Source organism: Haliaeetus albicilla, chromosome 10 (assembly GCF_947461875.1).
Source record: "Haliaeetus albicilla chromosome 10, bHalAlb1.1, whole genome shotgun sequence".
Taxonomy (NCBI): Eukaryota; Metazoa; Chordata; class Aves; order Accipitriformes; family Accipitridae; genus Haliaeetus; species Haliaeetus albicilla.
Genome location: NC_091492.1, coordinates 10,993,543 through 11,012,938, shown reverse-complemented (window position 1 = coordinate 11,012,938; position 19,396 = coordinate 10,993,543). Strand labels below are relative to the sequence as shown.

The following is a 19,396-nucleotide window of genomic DNA, read 5'->3' as shown; positions in this document are numbered from 1 at the left end:
TGCTTAGAAAGTCCTTCCTTCTAGGAGGGAAAGTACAGAACAGAAAAAGGAAGAAAATAAAACCTTGTGCAAGTCTTGAACTTGGAACAATAGCAATTCTTTACAGAAGAAGGGTCCAGCTTATCTTCTGTAGAAATGTTGCCTAGTAGAAGGCTCCAGCCAAGTGCAAAATCACGCTGATACTCATGATACACAAATAGCACCTGTGTACATACCAGGATCGGATCGGCCAACACGCCTGATCCCATGAGCTGCATACCAAAACCTTCGTGTGGCTGGGAGCTACACGACAGGTACCACGTACCTCAGAGAGGTGAGGGGAGCATACCGCAGGAGCTTCAGTCACCCACAGAAAACAACAGTTCCTCAAGAGCACCACTGCCCCTTTGCAAGACAGCACCGGGCTGAGAACACACAAACGTGAAGGAACAATAGCCTTAAAATCCACAGCAACCGATTCCCCAACCTCTAGATTTGAGATTACCCAACAGCCACACCAGCGGTTACAAGGTGCAGTGCCATTTTGGGAACCAAGCCTCAGCCTTTTGCCAGCTGCGCGTGCCTCTCGAGCCACAGGCTGACCAACTCTGAAAAGCCAAGCAGTTTATTGTGGCTACACACAACTGGTGTACACCACTCTTCAAGACGCCCAGACATCTGTTCCTTTATAAAACCCATAACGACAAAAATAATGGCTGATTTACACCTGTAACAAGGTTTATAATCTCACGTAAAACAAACGAACAAGATCTTTCAACTTCTTTCAAATTTCTAAGCCAACACGCACCTGACAAATATATACCTGCACCATTTCCTCTCCATTCAAATGATAAAACCCCTCAAGCAGGGAGAAGCAAAGGAGTATTAGTAAAGTTTTAAGGTACAGCCCAAAATGAGTTATCTTCTGCTCGCAGCTGCCATATGCATACCACATACTAAACCTACGGCTGGATAACAACGAACAGCACTTTCAGTTATAGCATCAGGTGAAAAATCCGTACAAGCACAGCCCACTGCAGCGGCCGCCAAGACGGAGACACTCCTGCCCGCAGGGCGGGGGGGGGCGCGAAGAAAACCCAGCGCGGGCACCGCGACGAGCTGTGCTCTCGGGAGGCCGACGTTACAACCCTCCCGAGGGGCAGGTCCCACCGGCACCGCCCGGGAGGCCCCCCACGGCCAGCGGGGCCGCCTCAGCGCCGGGAGCTGGCGGCGCCCGGCCGGGCCGGGCCGGGCCGGGCCGGGCCGGGGCAGCGCCGCGCCGCCCTGAGGCGAGGCCCCCGCGGCGGGGTCTCGCCGCCGGGCCGGGCAGGCTGGCGCCCCGGGCGGCCGCGGGTCACTATTTAGCAGGAAGGTGCGCAGGAATTCCCGCAGGCGCAGTCCCGGCCCCCGCCGCGCTCCCCGGGCTGCCCGCACACTGGTCACGGCGGCGGGAAGGGGGGTGGCGGCGGCTGGGGGGCAGGCGGCCGCAGCCTCGCCACCGCCCCGGGCTGCGCGCCCGCGCCCCCGCCGAGGCTGCCCCCGCCGCCACACGGCCAGCCCGGCCCCGCCGCGGGAGCGCGGCGACAACCCCTGGGCCGCGCCCCGGGGCACCGCCGCCGCCGCCCTCCCCCCGGCCGGGGCTCCTCCCCAGCCCCGGCCCCTGCCGGCGCCCCCCGCCGCGGCCCAGGGGGCTCCCCCGAGCGGCCGCAGGGCGCTGGCCGCCCTCCTGCGCGCCCCGTCCGTTCCCCCCACCCCTCCCCTCCTCCCCGGCGCCCGGGGAGGGAGGAGCGGCGGTAACGCCGTCCATGCCAGCCCGGTGCCTCGTACCGCCAGGGCCCCGCCGGGCGGGCTGCGTGGCCGGTGCCGGCCGCCCGCGGGCAGCGGCTGGGGACAGCCCTCGCCGAGGGGCCCGGGGGAAGGCCGGTCGGCGGGAGCCGGGGCTCGGCGGCGGCGCTCACTCACCTGCCCGCGACAGCCCCCGCCGCACGGCCAGCCCCGCTCTGTGTACTCCGGAAACGGCGGCTCCTCCGCCGGGCGCCGGGGAGGGGCCGGGCGAGGGGGCGGGCGGAGCCGCGAGTGACAGCGGGAAGGGGAAGGCGGGAGAGGGCGGCCGCCGGCTGAGGGGTGAGGGAAGGGCAGGGGGCGGCGGGCGATGGGGAGGAGACGGAAGGGGCGGGCGGCGGCGGCGGCACCGGGGGTCCCCTGGGGAGCGCGGGGGGGTGAGGTGAGGTGAGGTGAGATGAGGCGGGGGGGGTGGCGGGGTTGTCCCGGTGAGGGGGTGACAGGGCCCGCCCAGGACAGGGCCCGGCTGTGAGGCGTGCGGCAGAACGAGGGTGAGGGACGGCCAGGCAGAAGAGAAGAAGGGGGGGGGGAGTAATCAGTGAATATCGCATACGTGCTTAAAATAATGAGGTGTCCCGGTCCGTTGTTTTGTGGTCAGGCGCAGGGTCCTTCCTCAGTAGAGCAATTTGTGACGGAGATGGCCAGTGGCACCTGCGAAGTACTGTATTCCTCTTCCGTTCAAAGTCGCTGGCTGGAGAAACTGCAGAATTCAACACTGCTGTTAAATGGATTTATTTGGGAATTAGGTAAATTGCACAAAAATTATCTCGAATTGATCCCTTGGACATAATTGCCGTGGTGCTACCAGCTTTAGGAATTGTTCAGAAACAGCCCTGGTCTATGATGGCTTTGCTGTGTGAGTTTAAACTGGTTTGTTATTATTTCTCAGGCTTAATGCAGATTTTATACAGAAAAGTTTGCTGCGCGGTACGATGCATTTTCAAATCCTATTTCCATAGAAATAGTCTTCTGTTAATCCTGTCTTTCCTGGTCGAAAGTGATTATTTTTTATTTCCAACGCTTATTTAGAATCTTACATTTTAAATGGAACAAGCATTTAGTAACATACAGAAGTGTCTGGTAGAAGGTAGAAAATGAGGTAACGTGTAATAGTAGGAGAGTAGTTAAAAATTGTTGGAATATATGTAAGCAAAAATTTTGTCTACGGGGCTAAGCATCCAATCATCTGGCTCTAATTCCCCCCTCAGAAACACCAAACCCACACACTTGGATATGATACTAATAAAGTGAAAATAACAGTAATTTCCACCAGTTCCAGTGCTGCTAATCAGAAAACTCTGTGGGAAGAAGTGAAATTGTCAATTTATTGGACACCTTCTAGCCACAAGCTAGAAATAGTCCTCAAGTAGTGTCTGTGGGGAGCTGCCTAGGAGCAATCTGTGGCTTTGTTTCCTTCTCTGTAACAGATGGTTGCTGGCAGACTGGGCTTCTCATCAGTGCGTTCCCTCCGAACTTTTCTGATTCTTGCTTGTCTACTAAGCATGTCTCTTCCTAGTAGATTTAGTCCTCAAATTAAGAGATACCTGGGAAATACTTGGAAAGCGCACAAGGGAACAGAAGGCTGTCATATTGTTGGCTCCTTCAAGAGAGAGGGGTGTCGGAGTATTCTTTGTACTGGAAGAGTGCAATAAAGGGCTGGAGAAAGTACCTTTTTTCTTTTTCTTTTTCTTTTTTTTTCACTTTTAACTAAATGATAGATGAAACATTTTTAAAAAGATAAAAAAGACTCTGATGAGGTTTCAACAAGTTTTTGGTTGGGAGGAAGCATAGGTATGAAGTAGAAAAACTGAGTGTAAAGGAAGTTCGAAGGACCTGAAGAGGAAGGGAAAGAGAAAAGAAAATACTGGGATGGATTTTCCTTCCTCCCAGGCCAGATACTGAGGCTACACCTTAAAAGTAAACCAAAAAAGCCCACAAAATGCCTCCTTTTTTTTTTGTTTTGTGTTGTTTAGGGGGTTTTTAAGGAATGAAGAGAGAGAGAAATTGACACACACAAACAGACATGTATTTTTAGGGATACTTATATTTCCTATCCTTGGGAAGCAGGGTGGCCAGTCTGGAGCTTTTTAGCTGCACGCAGCTCTCCAGGAGCTCAAGTGTTGCTCTTGTGCTGAGGTTGTGTCACATAAGCAGCGCAGAGCAGTGCCGGGGACTGTTGTAGGAAGAAGCAAACCATCAGGAGTTACTAAGGCAAACATTACCACTCACACTTGAGTCTTGTTGCATGTCCTGTCCAGGCCTGTCGAAAAAGAAATCTAGAATCCCTGGTGAGCTATTGACATTTCCCACCTGTAAACTGTTCTCCTTTCCAGAAACCCTTCTGCTCTCCAAGCCACGTACCTTGCAGTTCTTGGGCATATGAATAGCAAGATACAGTGCTTACAAGATCACAATAATCTCCTGCCCTGATGAATAGCTTGCAAATTATACTGCACTAGCTGATGGCCGTCCACCAGAACTTTTTCTAATAGTGCTATGTGTTTTACCAACATGTAGTTGTTCCAATAGATCCCAAAATTACATAAGCCATGCTGACTAAAGCATACTGTATTCACAGGCAGAAATTTGTTCTACAGACCTAGTCCTACAGTTCAATACAGTGCATGAACATGTTCTTTCACACTATCAGGAGGTGTCCAGATCTGCTCTGTATTTTCTTAGACTAATGATTTAATTGCATTCAGTGGATCTGTGCAGAATTTGGTTCTGTCAACACTAATGGTGGGGTTACACACAATAACCTTATTTTTTATCTTGACTTGTTGGATTTATTTACATATTATTATAATTTTTTTACAGTGCTGTATAACAACTTTTAACACATAACTGTCTCTAAAGATCAGACATTTCATTTGAAATTTGTTACAGATGAAGTTTATAGATAAGAGCATAAAGGTACAGAAGACTGGTAAAAATCCTAGCCTTAAAGCTAATATGTCTTCACCAGATGGTACGAATTTAAGACAGACTGAAAAATAAATAGGAAGTTCACACTTCTTAATATGAACAGAGTATGAAAACATTCAGTTCAGCAGAAGTGCATAATAAACAATGCAGAATAAAGAGGAAATTCTTAAGGACTAGAAAATATGTAGTGTAGATATCTGTTGTGACATTGTACATTAAAATTATTTTCCTGAATGCTTATAATGCTATATTTATACTGAATATTCTATTTTTTTATTTTATGAATTCTAAATATTTTGAAAGATGGTAGTATGGTTAACTATTTCATTAAGTCATATGTAAATCAGCATAGAATAGATGTATTCAGTTATATTTATGATTTTCCTATTGACGTTAAGTGTATGTGAAAAGTGCTTTCCAAGACCCCCACTGATTAGGAAGGGAAGGAAATCAGTGCACTGTTTAAACAAAAAAATGTAACAATGTTGTTTAGAGAGAGAGGAAACCAGCTGTGAAATGTATTGTGAGTGCAACTTGATGTCATGGGCTGTAGGAGGAAGAAATCATTACCTCGGAAAAAAAGCAGCATTGGCACAATAGCCATGTGCAAATGTTAGTAAGGATATGCATATCAGCAAGGTGTGGGATAAGATTAGGAGGATGAATGTTAGTAATAAAATCCCTCAAGAGTGTGTTGTCTTGTTAAGGGAAAAAGCTAATTTACAAGACGTTGTTGTTTCTGTTAATCAGATAGAGATATGTTTAGGAAAAGGAAACGTGGGGAAAACCAGGGATATTTTGGAAAACAGACTTGATCACTAATGTCCTTTTGTATCAGCAGTGATTTTTCCCATTGTGGTTGCTAATTACTGTGAATGCTGTAGTGATAGTATGTTGAAGTACAGGAAGAACAGCAGTAGTGTTGCATTAATATTTTCACTGTATATTTCCAGTTGGAGGGTGAGAAGTAATGAAAATGCGAGTTTAGATCTAGATACATTATACAGTTTTTACAGTATGTCACAGTCCTCGTGGCTCATAGCCTAACTCGCTCTTGCTGTCTGAATGTTTGACAATGCAGGCATACACGTAGGCAAATAAGACTTCTAAAAATACGTTTCACAAATCATCCATTCCAGCTGTCAGGGTGAGAACAGTCCTTTTGTCCTGCAGCCCTGGACAACTAAAATCCTATTTCAGACAAGTGAAATTTAGTTATTTGCTGCCTGACAGGAAAACTGCTGACCTACGCTTTATACCCCTCACTACATTGACCGACCATTGTGTCCAACCTGAGGCTTAAAATGAGAATTGGCCTCTTGCCCAGCTTCTTTGTAAACACTACCAAATGGCAAAAGAAATGCGTGGCTAGAGCCCCCAGCCTGCTGTTTGGAAAAATTCTTGCCCGTTGCCTCCACAGGGCAAGTCCCACTTTGGAAAGAGTGAACATAACTGTCTATATATGGCCACCTAAAAATAAAAATAGGGACAATCACCTTTTCTTGTCAGACAAACCAAAGATTCAGGTCACCTTAAAAAATCCTAGGCTGCAAGCCAATGATACTGGCTATAGGGAAAATAAATATATATGTATATATAAATCTCTTAATCCTATGTGCATCAGTCCAGTTTTGGTTGAAGTGAATGGAGGCCGTTGACTTCAATCGACGTTGGATGTGTCCCATGACCTTCTAGTTTATATATTTAGACTCCCCATACTAATCTTCTCTTCTACAGGTCTGATGTCATCACCATTATTATAAGCAGAACTTGTCACTTGATTGACAGCAAATAACCTTTCCAAAAAGTAGCCAACAAGTAAGAATGTTTTGTAAGAGTGACATATGATCATGACTGCCTGCAGTCCATTTTTGTTTACAGGCAGTGGAAGAATTTCAGATATTTCGAAGGTCAGTGTCCCTAGTCCAGAGATGAAGGAGAAGATGTGTTTGTTTTTAAATTGCTATTCTGCTTAAAAAACTGCCTTCCAGTTGTGCTGAAATGGAGGACTAGACTCTGAAATAAATTCTTTGCCTGTTGTAACCAGCTAGGTGGGCACAGGAGTGGAGTACTCCCAACTGCATGTACAAAATGGTCATTGGCTTGTCATATTTTTGCTTTAGGAAGTCAACTGCTTAAACATATGCATAATTTTTTTTTAATGTCTGGTGATTCAGATGTCTGGGATCTCATTTTGCTTGTTTTCTTGAAAACTTTCACAAAAAAGGAATCAGCTTGCAAAACCACAAAAATGTACTTCTCAGCCAGCTGTGGTAAAATAGTTTGCATGGCCATCTAAATACTGGAGAAGTTTTTTATATTTAAAAATTTTATTCTGATGAGTAGCACATGATTATTAATTCATTATTAGTTAGCCATTAGCAGTTGGCTTAGAACTGTTCAAAGTATGCAGCAAATATGGAAGTGTTGAGAGAGTATTTGTGAGACAGGAAGAACTGTTGTTGACCTTTTATAATACTAGATCTTAGAAGATCCTTATAAAAGAGATACGCTGTAAATGTGTGAATAAGAACTAGACCGATTTTTTAAATTTTTTTTTTTTTTACTTAGAAGTGAATATGGCATTTAAGTATATTCCATTGTAAAGTTGTGACTAAGAGTAAAATGTAATTCTATGTAATTGACCCAACTTACTAATAGGGCATTTAGGGCTTCTAATATAATAGAGTCTACACACTACTTAAGAAGTGGTGAAACAAAATTTAGAATTAATTCTAGAAAATTTATAAACAGGTATAGAAAAATAGTATCCTTTCTACTAAATGTTTGAAATTAGAGGCTACCTGCCAAATTATGTTTTGTTACCTTGTACAACTGATTGCAATAAGGTGTTATGTATGTTTCAGATAACAGAACTTGACTTTTTTAGTAAGTGTCTTATATTGGACATATAATTCTTATTTTAATAGTCTATACTAAACACGCTACCATATGAATGGTGAATTTTAGATTATTTATTTTAACTTATGTTTATATAAATACACAAATAATTATATATGTTTATAAATATATATAAATATTTAAAGTCGTCTAGAAAGAAGCCTAAATGGTAGTTTTAAAGAATTTCCATGTGGTAGTTCCTGCAACAGAGGATTGTTGCAGGTGGACTGTACAGGGGACTGAATGCTATTGCACTGCCTTAGTTTCTGTTAGGGCACTGTAACAAAGGCAATTTAATTTCAACTGCCTTAGTGGTACTGTTATTACCTTTTGCCTATACAGATTATTTTGTATTGTGGAAAACTGCCAAATAAGAAGTAATTTTGTAATTGAGAACATGGAATTATGAAAGTAGGTCAAACAGAAGGATAACAGAGAAACATGTAAGCCAATATCTCATGGTTGAAACTTTGCTAAATTACTTGATAACATCCAGAAAAGTATAGTAGGTAAAGCTGTGATCTGATGATGCAGGCATGACATGTGAATGAACTAGTCTTTTCTCTAGAATTTCTTCATTAATTACAGAAATACTCAAATGCCCTGACTGGGATTGGGATTTAAGCAATCCACTTACAGGAAGGCATTTCTCAGGAACAACAAAATACGAGACTGACAAAGCTTCCTTCATCAATGACTCTTGCTAAACCCCTCAGTACAGAGCCTCTTTGGGTGTCCTATCCAAACCAGTCCAGGTCCCCCGGTGACATCACGAAATGCGAGATGCCTATGAGCTAGTCTTTGGCCACGATAGAGCTTTGGTCACCTGTCTGTCCTATGCTTGAGAAGACATTCAGGATGTTGACAGAGAAGAGTGGGACTTATCTACTAAAACTTGGCAACCCAGTCTCATCTGTTTCCCAAGGGACCAGTGCAGCTAGCAATGCTTGATTGGCTGGGTACCATTTTCCTCTGGCTCCAACAGGAAAGCCAACGTAGCTTACCTCAGTGGCTGGTTTCAGGTTCTTGATTTGTTTAGTCAGCTTCTAGTGCTTTCGTACTTTCCCTGTAACTGCTGCCAAGAGTGTAGAGGGTTTGCTTGCATTGTAGTCCACTACCTGGGCCTTGTTCTCCTTGACAAATCTGACAGGTTTGAACAGGATGAGCTCACTCTCCTCATCGTTAAACTAAAGCTGATGATACAGTGCCCAGTGATTGTTTGTTTGTTTGCTTGCTTTTTAAACTTCCTCAGCCAAAATGGTGCACAACTGGCTGTGTTATTAGATGCAAATATCCTGCACTGCTGAATGCAGGGCAAGGATGCAGGAGCAGGTCTCACAGCATTTACGGTTCAGTCTACTGTTGTCTTTTTCACAGCCCAGAAATTCCTCAGTTGGGTATTAATTTGCCTGAAGTTTAAGGGCTACCAGAAATTACTTCTTTGGCATCCCACAATAATTTTAGATCCTTCACCATCTTCCAAATGCACCAGGGGATCTAAGGCAGATCGATGACCCTTACGTACGAGTGGGCTAGTTAAAGGTGCTCTCTGCATCCTCTATCTCAATTGCTATGTCTGCCTTGTTTCAAGAGGCACATGCAAACCTCTCTATTGTCATTTGGCTCCAAAGGTCCCGATTCATCTGTCATTAATCCAAGTTGTGTGTAGCTTTGTTGAAATGGATAGTTGTGGTTCCCAGCTCTTTTGCATAACATCTAATCAATGGCACTATTGTAAAAGGAGGTATAAAAAGCTACCACTGTATCAGACTATCAGATCACAGTTCTCGCTGGTGTGAGAGGCAGGAAACAAAACATCAGTCCCACAAGAACTGCCCATATTCATTATGCAACTCTTGTGTGAGTTGTCGTATCTGTCAGCATGAGGGACCATGAGACAACAGCCCTGTGGTAGCAACGGACAACTGAGGTTTGAGGGGAAGAAAGATTTTCAGCTTTGTGTGTGCACTGCTAAATAATTCAAAAAAGCAGATAAACAGTACCTACAAGTGCATTTTTTTAATTTCACACTGATGAATCAAGATACTGTAACCCAAATATACATACTTCAGATCCTTTTAGGCACAATATCAAGCCAGATCCTTTTAGGCACAATATCAAGCCAACAGTTACTAAAAGATAAGGGACTAGTAAAGCAATCTGTAGGCCATACAAATTCTATACATCAGTTGTATTCTGTTGTTGGATTTTGCATATGTTACTTTTCTTTTGGAATTCCAAGAGTTAGAGTGAGGAAATTATATGATATAGATCTTTCAAAGATAAGCTTTGATAGTGGTATTGAGTGTCAACACACTGTGTATACATCTCAAGGATCTTTGCAATTCCCAGAGTTGGAAGATGAGAAGGCACTAAATAATAGGATATAGAGTATACTCTTTTTCCTTTTTAATGGGAGAATATTTCAGACATGGTGATGTAGTTGACAGATGTTCAATTTAGCATGAAAGAAAAACGAGAAGAAAAGAGATTGAAATGCATAGTCATATAGGAAATAAAAAAACTAATTAGTAAGGGAACTAATTAGTAAGGGAACCAATTAGTAAGGGAACCTATTGTGAATTTATCACAATAAAGTAGCTTATGCTTAGCTTCCTCTAAGCAAGCTAAATACATGCTGCCTCAATATGAAATAAAGGTAATATAGATTTATAAGCCCATCATTTTTTATATTTCACTAAGGCTAGCTGTAATCACTTTCTATCCAGCTCAAAGACAACCTTAAAACATGCCAAGAAACACATAGGTACATGCACAGGTACACACACGTATTTGTCTTATCTTTAATTGTTACCACAGATATTGTGAGAAATAAATTAATTGCCTGTTTTTACAAAGATTGATATAATAAAAATACACAGAGTTGTTTTGTCATATTTATCTCTGTTTTTTACCATACCAAAGGCTACAAATAGAAGAAGATGGTAAATAAACTGCAGTAGCATCAGGCCTTATAAATAGCATTCTGAGTTGGGGACACAATGCAGATCTAAATACTTTCTCTTCCATACAAATTTGAAGACAATTCTGTCCTCTCATAGAGACTGTATCAGATAATAATCATAAAACTAGTGAAAAAAACTTCTATTACTGTGCTCTTAAGTTAAACTGTACAACATGCACATCTATCCCCCAATCTACTCAATATTGTTTCTAGAGAACAAATAATCTGTAAAGTTGTTGAGATAGCATGATTTGCTATTTCCTGAAACAATTGCGTACAAACATGTGTGTTTGACCCCTATGCCAACTAACAAACTCTTGACTATGTACGCAGGGTGATCCCACTGGTGGTTTCAGAAAAGTAAGATTTGGGGATTAGGCACATTTGTCCCTGACAGGAGTTGTGTTTTTCTCCTCATGGATTAAGTAACATACTGACAGTCTTCAGAGTTGCTAATTTTGGCCTTCTGATTGCAAGTTCCATGCAACTTCATGTTTTGCTCCATCTATAATTCTAGGAATGGTGGTTTCCTGAGAAAATCAGGCTCATAATACTTTGGGACACTCTCTCTCATGGTTTTTGCGCATGTAGAATTGGCAAACCAGCACAGTACATAATAAGAATGAAGTTAAATCTGTAGTGGTTTTATACCCTATGTTTTTAAGAGTGTGTAATCATTTTTCTGAAAATATATAAGCAGAAATCTTTGTAAAGCTCATTTCTCCAGCTGTACAATGGTATACATGTAATTTGGGGATTTTGAGCCATAACTATAGTAGCAGTAACAAAAGATATTTAAAGCCTGTTAGCTTTGGTCCTGTTTTTACTTAATGATTTTAAAAATCATGGGGCTGATCTTGCAGTGAGATCCGTTTACATATAGATCTCATTGAAGGCCCAGGACCTGCAGTTAATATGATTCCATTCTGTGTCTAATTGCACTCCCATTTTACGTAAAATAAATGTGGGCATTTGTTTCAAGGTTGGCAATTTATGAATTAAGAATAACATTTGTAAATATCCTCAAAATCCAATTCAACAGGAATTTGAAAACCTAAAAAATGCAAAGATCTGGAGAGTTTTCCCCCTGCAAATTGTATGGTAGCATGAAGAATGAGGTACAAAGTTGTATCTGTAATTTAAGAGCCTGCAATTATTTGCATTGTAGTCATTTGTGCCCTCTGTATGACCATACCCTTTTAAATTCAAGGAGTCTGATAATACACACAAGCAAAAAAATGCAGGCAGGTATTTCAAACAGAATCTGTAGAAAGAACAACATTAACGTGCATCTTTTTGAAAAGATTCAGTCTACAGAACTGGGATTTTAAAGAGATACTGGCAAAAGAATTGGGCTCATCTAATATGCACAGGAAAAAATGTCAACCTGAAGGGTAGACATTTTCTAAAACAAAATCTACATTACCAGAGAACTTCCTTGAACTGAAACAAGCTGCAAGATGGACGGATTTCTTAAAATATTAATAGTAAATTTTGATGAGACATTCTCATTATGCTTTCACTGATGCAAATTCATGAAATTGCAATGATAATAAATCTTGAGAGATTAAGTTTATAAATGAATATCAAAGGCTTGTTTCTGGTTTTTTTTTAAGATCCCAAGATTTGTTTGGCATGTAGCTGAACAATCATTTATCTTTGCTGACAGCCTGGTTTACGTTACTAGACTATGTGCTGCTGTACACCAAATGGCATTGTCCAATTGGGTTTTATTTTTAGGCTGGTTTGTAGCAGATGCAGACTGGCACATCACTGCTTACTCCACTGATGTGTGTTACATTCCCAGCAGGAGCCCCACTGAGAGGGGAGGAAGGAAACTAGTTGCAGAAATGATAGCAGTGCAAAACACAAGTCTCAAAACTCTACTTTAGTGGGTCAGCTGCCAAGAATTACATGTGAATGGTACTTCAAAGCTGTCTTTGCTTCCCATTAGGGACTTGACTTACAATCGAAAAATCATACATAGAGAATTTGCTAGAACTTTGAATTAATATGCACATGACCAAAACAGTTAAGGTCACCTCCTATTTGATACTGCAAACACCTATCCTCAGACATGTACGCTGTTCACTGAAGCAATGATGAACATTTAAAGTAGTAAGCATATTTTAAAGAATATATTCCAAGAGCTTGGTTCTACTGCTTTTAAGATGAGCGGCAATCTTTGTGTTAAACTTAACAGGAGTAGATCAGACCCTATGACTGCAAAAACTGTATTTTTCTAGAAACCGAAGTAACTTAAATGTCTGTATTAAACCATTTCCATTGTGAAAAGTACTTTCCATCTGGAAATACGTGGCATTTTCTCTAAATAGTATGTTTTTAAGACCTTTCCTCTCTATTGTATAGTATACGTGCAAAATAAGTACAATGTGTAATATTTATATAATTATAATTACATATAATTATAATAATTAATATTTAATGCTAATATAATGTATAATAAATATAACAATTACCTGAAAAAGTAATAGTTATGGGAACGGACATCATTCCACTAACATCAAAATGAATTTCCCATTGTTTTCAGTGGAACCATATTTTAGCTAACTGATTGGCTTACCTTACAAAAACAAGAGACAATGATGGCTTGATCACAGACCCGTAAACCAGGCTTGTGCAATGATTTCCTCTGTGAACTTGGCAAGTGCTTTTACTATGAATATAAAATAAAGTCAGAAAGTACACATAATTTAACAGCTTCGCTATCCTTCTACATGAAAAAAAATCTGCTTGCGTTCTTTTTAGATAAGTATTTTTCCTGCTGGTTTGTCTTATTAGTGTGACACCACTAGAGTAGTTATGAAAGAGTAAGCTTCTTGGCCATTGCATCATTAGCAGAGTTATTAATTGTGCTTCCTGAATCTCTCGTCATTTTCATATTAAAGTCAGCAACAGTAACTTTTAATATTAAGTGACAACTAGTAAATAGATCTTTATTGAAATTGTAAACTGAATGTAAGATAAAAATCAGAGGAGGCGCCATTGCTGTTCTTCCAGTCACTTTTCAGAGTAAAAATCTTATTTCGGCTTCTCTGCTTGTAAAGGGAAAGAAACACTGAATTTCAAGAGACTGGGTGAAGTTTATATGTAATGTCTAAAAATACTTCAGAAGAAATCTACCTGCCAGTATTGATTACACAAAAAAAGCAGATTTTTCTGCATACAGTTGGCTTCCCAGAATACATGAAAAGAATACATGTGGTCAGAGCTGCTTTTGTGTAGCCACTGGAACCTGGATGACTGCAGGCCATCATCATGCAGTCTTTCTGATCAAGCAGAAATCTCGGCTGCTTTTGAAAGGGGCAATCCCACCATGCCCTCAGCCTCAGAGTTCGCTGCTGCTTGCGCTGTACATGCAGTAATGTTCTTGATATTATGTGCTAAGCCAGATGATGATGCTTGAATAACAGTCTTCTACTGTGTAATATCATTTTTGCCAGAGGTCTTTTGCAAGAGAAAGATTTTTGCATGGACACCAAACTGGAGTCCAAGTAAGCAGTCTGATGCTCCATAGTGTCACCTGCAGCTTGAAAAAACTATTGCATGGGCCCTGTCACTGTGGACAACATTTTCAGTTGTGTCCCTATATTAACGTTTATGGCACAATTGCCAATTGACCACATGTGGTGGGTGGACCCTGGCTGGATGCCAGGTGCCCACCAAAGCCATTCTATCACTCCCCCATCCTCAGCTGGACAGGGGAGAGAAAAATATAACAAAAAAGCTTGTGGGTCAAGATAAGGACAGGAGAGATCATTCACTAATTACCATCACGGGCAAAACAGACTCAGCTTAGGGAAAATTAGCTCAATTTATTACAAATCAGCCAGATTAAGGTAAATGAGAAATAAAATGAAATCTCAGAACACCTTCCCTCCACGCCTCCCTTCTTCCCGGGCACAACTTCACTCCCGGATTTCTCCACCAAGCCCCCCCAGCGGCACAAGGGGGACAGGGATGGGGTTTACGGTCATCACACGTTATTTTCTGCCGCTTCACCTCCTCAGGGTGAGGGCTCATCACACTCTTCCCCTGCTCCAGCGTGGGGTCCCACCCACGGGAGACAGTCCTCCACGAACTTTCTCCAACGTGGGCCATTCCCACGGGCTGCAGTTCTTCACAAACTGCTCCAGCATGGGTCCTTTCCACGGTGTGCAGTCCTTCAGGAGCACACTGCTCCAGCGTGGGTCCCCCATGGGGTCACAAGTCCTGCCAGAAAACCTGCTCCGTGGGCTCCTCTCTCCACAGATCCATAGGTCCTGCCAGGAGCCTGCTCCAGCGTGGGGTTCCCACAGGGACACAGCCTCCTTAAGGCACACACCTGCTCCGGCGTGGGGTCCTCCATGGGCTGCAGGTGGAGATCTGCTCCACCGTGGACCTCCCTGGGCTGCAGGGGGACAACCTGCCTCACTATGGTCTTCCCCACGGGCTGCAGGGGAATCTCTGCTCCGGCGCCTGGAGCATCTCCTCCCCCTCCTTCTGCACTGACCTTGGTGTCTGCAGGGTTGTTTCTCTTACATGTTCTCACTCCTCTCTCCGGCTGCCGTTTCTGTCTATCCCACAACTTTTTTTCCTTCTTAAAAATATTATCACAGAGGCGCTACCACTGTTGCTGATTGGCTCGGCCTTGGCCGGCGGCGGGTCCATCTTAAAGCCGGCTGGTATGGGCTCTCTCGAACACAGGGGAAGCTTCCAGCAGCTTCTTATAGAAGCCACCCCTGTAACCCCCCCCCCCCCGCTACCAAAACCTTGCCACACAAAGCCAATACACCATGAAATTTTATGCTCAAGTCACATATATATCTGAAGTGATTTTTGTACTACTCAGGTAGGTGTTCTTGACCACTATTAAAAGCTCTGATTTCTGTAGCAGTGGACATTACTGAAAATTCATAGTTCTTTGCTCATTATTCAAAAGAATACCCTTGCTTTCTGTAGTATTTGATATAACATAATGGTAAATTATAAATTAATTTCCTGCCTTGTATAAAACCCATTGCATATAGAGGAATTGCACCCAAGATTAATGTATTCCTATGCTACCAAAACAGATTTAAATCTGGTAGCCAGTAATTGTTTCATATAACCAAAAATAGTAGTCTTTGTTAGAACCAAGACATTTTAGAGACACTGTGACTTGGTAGCTTTAGCAAAACAATAGTTAACTGAAGAGGAGAATTTTTCTGTGCTAATAGAAGTGATACAGTGTCACAATTTATAAATTCAGGTAAATGTATCTTCTAAAAATAACTCTTAAAAATATACACCTCTCTTAAGTGTAGGATTCTACTGTTGGGTTTGGCTTCCACAATCATATAAACAGTAGTACCTGTGCTCCTCTTCAAAGAAATACATAGTTTAACTACACGTGCGTCTTAGCAGAGACAAGAGACCCAAATGTGACAAAAAGGAAATTGCTCTCATCTTACAGAGTTGATTAAAGCTTTAGGCATAGAGCTTTTTAAATGACAAATGCTCAATGAAATAATATTATGTCTTTATACTCCAGAGCACTATTAATCTGAGGTTTCAGGACTTTAAGAAATGTTAATTAACTAGTTACCATTCATGTAAAGTGTTAGCACTGCAGTCATTCTGTGGGCTGATAAGTGCAGCATGGAAATACTAGGTTCTTCAGAAAGGATGAGATTGGGGTTCTCTTCCATGTATATTCCCTATCAGGTATTTACAGAGACGTTAACTGCTTATGCAGTAGTGATCTCCATGGATCTTCCATCAAGTTAGCCTGAAAGGAGCAGGAACAATTTTGGGAGAGACTGTGAACAACTTCAGTCGTACCCAAAGCAGGATGTTCATGCAGCCTGAAGCTTTATATTGGACACTTGGGAGCCCCAATATGATAGCTAAGAAGCCAAGCAGTGTTCTTAAGGATTTGAAGCAGATGCGTATTCAAGGAAAGAACAGAGACACTGTCGGCTGTTCTGCAGGAAGGTAAAGGTTTGCATCACCGAATTATTTTTTTTTTCTTTTCCCCAGAAAGTTGCCTGCTATAACTAGGGTAAGTAATGTGCAAATTAGGAAGCCACTGTTAAGTCTATTGAAATGCATCTCTGCACAGGGTTGCTGAAATCTATTTGTCATTTCAGTATAATTAAAGAATATGATCACTGCAGAATACGACTCACAATAGAAATTTTGTGCAGTGTGGGTATAGGAATTGTTCAGCTAATATACATTTAGCCTAATGTCTTGTTTCCAACAGAAGCGTCAACAGATGATTTGGAGGAAGGTGTAGAAGACCCATAGGTAGTGAATAATCTGCTGTACATATTAGATATCAACTTAATCTTAAATCTATTTTGAATGTTAAAAAACCTGAAGCATGGAATTTTCATATACTTCCCACAATTTTTTACTCAAAGAAATCACTACTTTCATGTATTACTGGTAATAATTTAACCATTTAATCTCTTTTTGAATCTTATGAAATTGTTGGTCTCAGTGATTTCCCTGAACAATAAGTTTTGTAATATAATTACATGCTTATTTTATTATTGTTATTTTTGCATTTCACAACAAATTTCCTCTTGTTTTCCTGTTACAGGATATGAAGAACTGAAGTTCGATATCTACCTTTTCTGTAATATTCTGTAATTTTTGTGGTTTTTTGTTTTTTTTTTTTATCACAGCCCTTTCAGGCCTGATTCGTTTTAAGGGTAAAAACCAAACATCTTTCAGTTTGCCTTTTCCCTGGCCCAGGTCATTCTTCTCATCCTTCTTTTAATTTCATCTAGTTCTGCAGTATCCTTCATTGAGATCTTTGCAGCCCGTATCATTACACTTTCATACAGCTGAAGATATCAATATTGATTCCTCTAACATTCTTCAACTTATTATCACTTTTCTTATGCATCCCAACATTTTGTTTACTTGTTTTGACCACAGCTAAACATGGCCTCAGTCTGTTTTCTAAGCTGATATACTTTTTTAGAATGCTGTGAATCACATAAATAACTCCTCTTCTTCCCTTCCATAGCACAATACTTTGTAGTTATCAAATTTGAGTTCTGCTTGCCATCAGTCTGCCCATGTGATGTTGTCTAATTGGGTCTTTTGAAGTTCCTTCTAGTCCTCTCTAACCTTAATATAAATAATCTCTCATCTACAGATTTCACTGCTCCCTTTTCAGATCTTTGCTTTCTTTCCAGATCAGTAATAAATATATTAAATCACAGAGAACTATTATTTTACTTAGTAAAATTGCTAATATAATTTTAATATAAAAAAGCTGTAGTTTGACAATTTTTGTGTCTCTGAGAAAGTTAGCCCATTTCCTACCCATGTTTTAAACTCTTATTGCCATTACCCATTTTAGAATGCCGAGTAATTAAAATACAGTCGCTTAATGCTCATTTATACTCTGGCTCCCTTTTTCATAGATGAAAAGCTATCTGTAATAATAAGAAACTTATAGAAAATATCTCCATTATGCACCATAGAAATTTTTATCCCACCATAGTACAATTTCTGTTCTTAGGATGCCTGTGTTACAGCAATTTTGGCCCACTTAATTATTTCTTAAAAGAAGAAAGATGCCTTATTAAAAAAAATGTGATTTCAAACTTTTGAAACTTGAGTTTTAAATGTATAAAAAAAAAAGAATTTAGTGCTTTGGACAAATCTCTAGTATTTTAAGGGTGACATCTTTCAAAAATGTTGATTATTAACAGAACCCCTGGTGAAACTACTGAATTTCCCATTACCTTCAATGGGTAAAGAGATGGGCCAGCACTGATGGCATTCAAAAGCACTGCCCCTGTATATAATCATCAAAACAAGTGATGTTCATAGGTTTTTTTCAGAACGGTTATGTTCGTGTGACATCATTGTGAGAGGGTCTTAAAACAAGGTAGTAACCATTTTGCAATTCCCTGGTAAGAACAGAGGGAAGTCCTTAAGACCACATGCAGACACTGAATACTCAGTGCAGTATTGCCATCTGTTGGTAATTGCTTAGCAAAACTGCAGAAGAACTGCTACAAAGCCTTGGACGATGAGCTGCCACACTGACTTGCTGTAGATTATTACTATTTTCTGCTTCCGAGAGGCTGTGTTTCCTTGGCAGGGCATTTGCCATGTACTGCTGCATTGCTGAGGAACTGGCTGGACTGGACGGGGGACCTCTGGCTCCCAGCTCTGGCCCAGATTGTTCAGACCCTCTTCCGCATCTGAAGGTACTACTTGGGGCAAAGTCTGTGAAGACCAGGCAGGTCTGCAGCAGGAATATTTAAGAATCCCCCCAGCCCTCTGAGGGGGAAAGAGAAGGGAGTGGAATCTGCAAAATTTCTCTGCGTGAGTTTTAAAACCTGTAAAACCTGCGACAGATAAAAAGCATATCAAAAACACAGTTCTACTTTCTAGCCAAGAAGTGTTTGCATATCATGAATCTAATCAACAGTAATACTTTTTAGTACAAAAGATATGCCACAAGATGTGGAATCAGGAGTGTGGAGTTCCAGTTCCAGCAACTGATTAGGAAACCCTCAAGAGAACCATGTAGAGGTTCACTTTTCCAGCACTGCCAAGCTGAGATGCTGTGCAACAAGTTTCAGGAGTGCCAAGCATCTGTACAGTGGATTCAAGATCTGATACCTCTTGTCGTGGTTTAACCCCAGCCAGCAACTAAGCACCACGCAGCCGCTCACTCACTCCCCCCCATCCAGTGGGATGGGGGAGAAGATCAGGAAAAGAAGTAAAACTCCTGGGTTGAGATAAGAACAATTTAATAGAACAGAA

The 19,396-nt window shown here is 41.6% G+C and overlaps 1 protein-coding gene and 1 long non-coding RNA gene across 3 annotated transcripts in view; one reads left to right on the top strand and one right to left on the bottom strand.

The window, feature by feature from the left end:
* The window catches only part of GARRE1 (granule associated Rac and RHOG effector 1), a 62,459-nt gene extending 60,401 nt beyond the window's left edge, over nucleotides 1-2,058 (bottom strand). For both annotated transcript variants that reach the window (XM_069793453.1, XM_069793458.1), the window contains exon 1: nucleotides 1,942-2,058. The gene's annotated coding sequence lies outside the window, so the exon portion shown is untranslated. The remainder of the gene's footprint in view (nucleotides 1-1,941) is intronic.
* LOC138687249 (uncharacterized) lies at nucleotides 1,997-18,958 on the top strand. Its single transcript, XR_011326488.1, has 3 exons — nucleotides 1,997-2,103; nucleotides 2,420-2,567; nucleotides 18,726-18,958. It is a non-coding gene; the product is annotated as an uncharacterized lncRNA (long non-coding RNA).
* The last annotated feature ends 438 nt before the right edge of the window (nucleotides 18,959-19,396 follow it).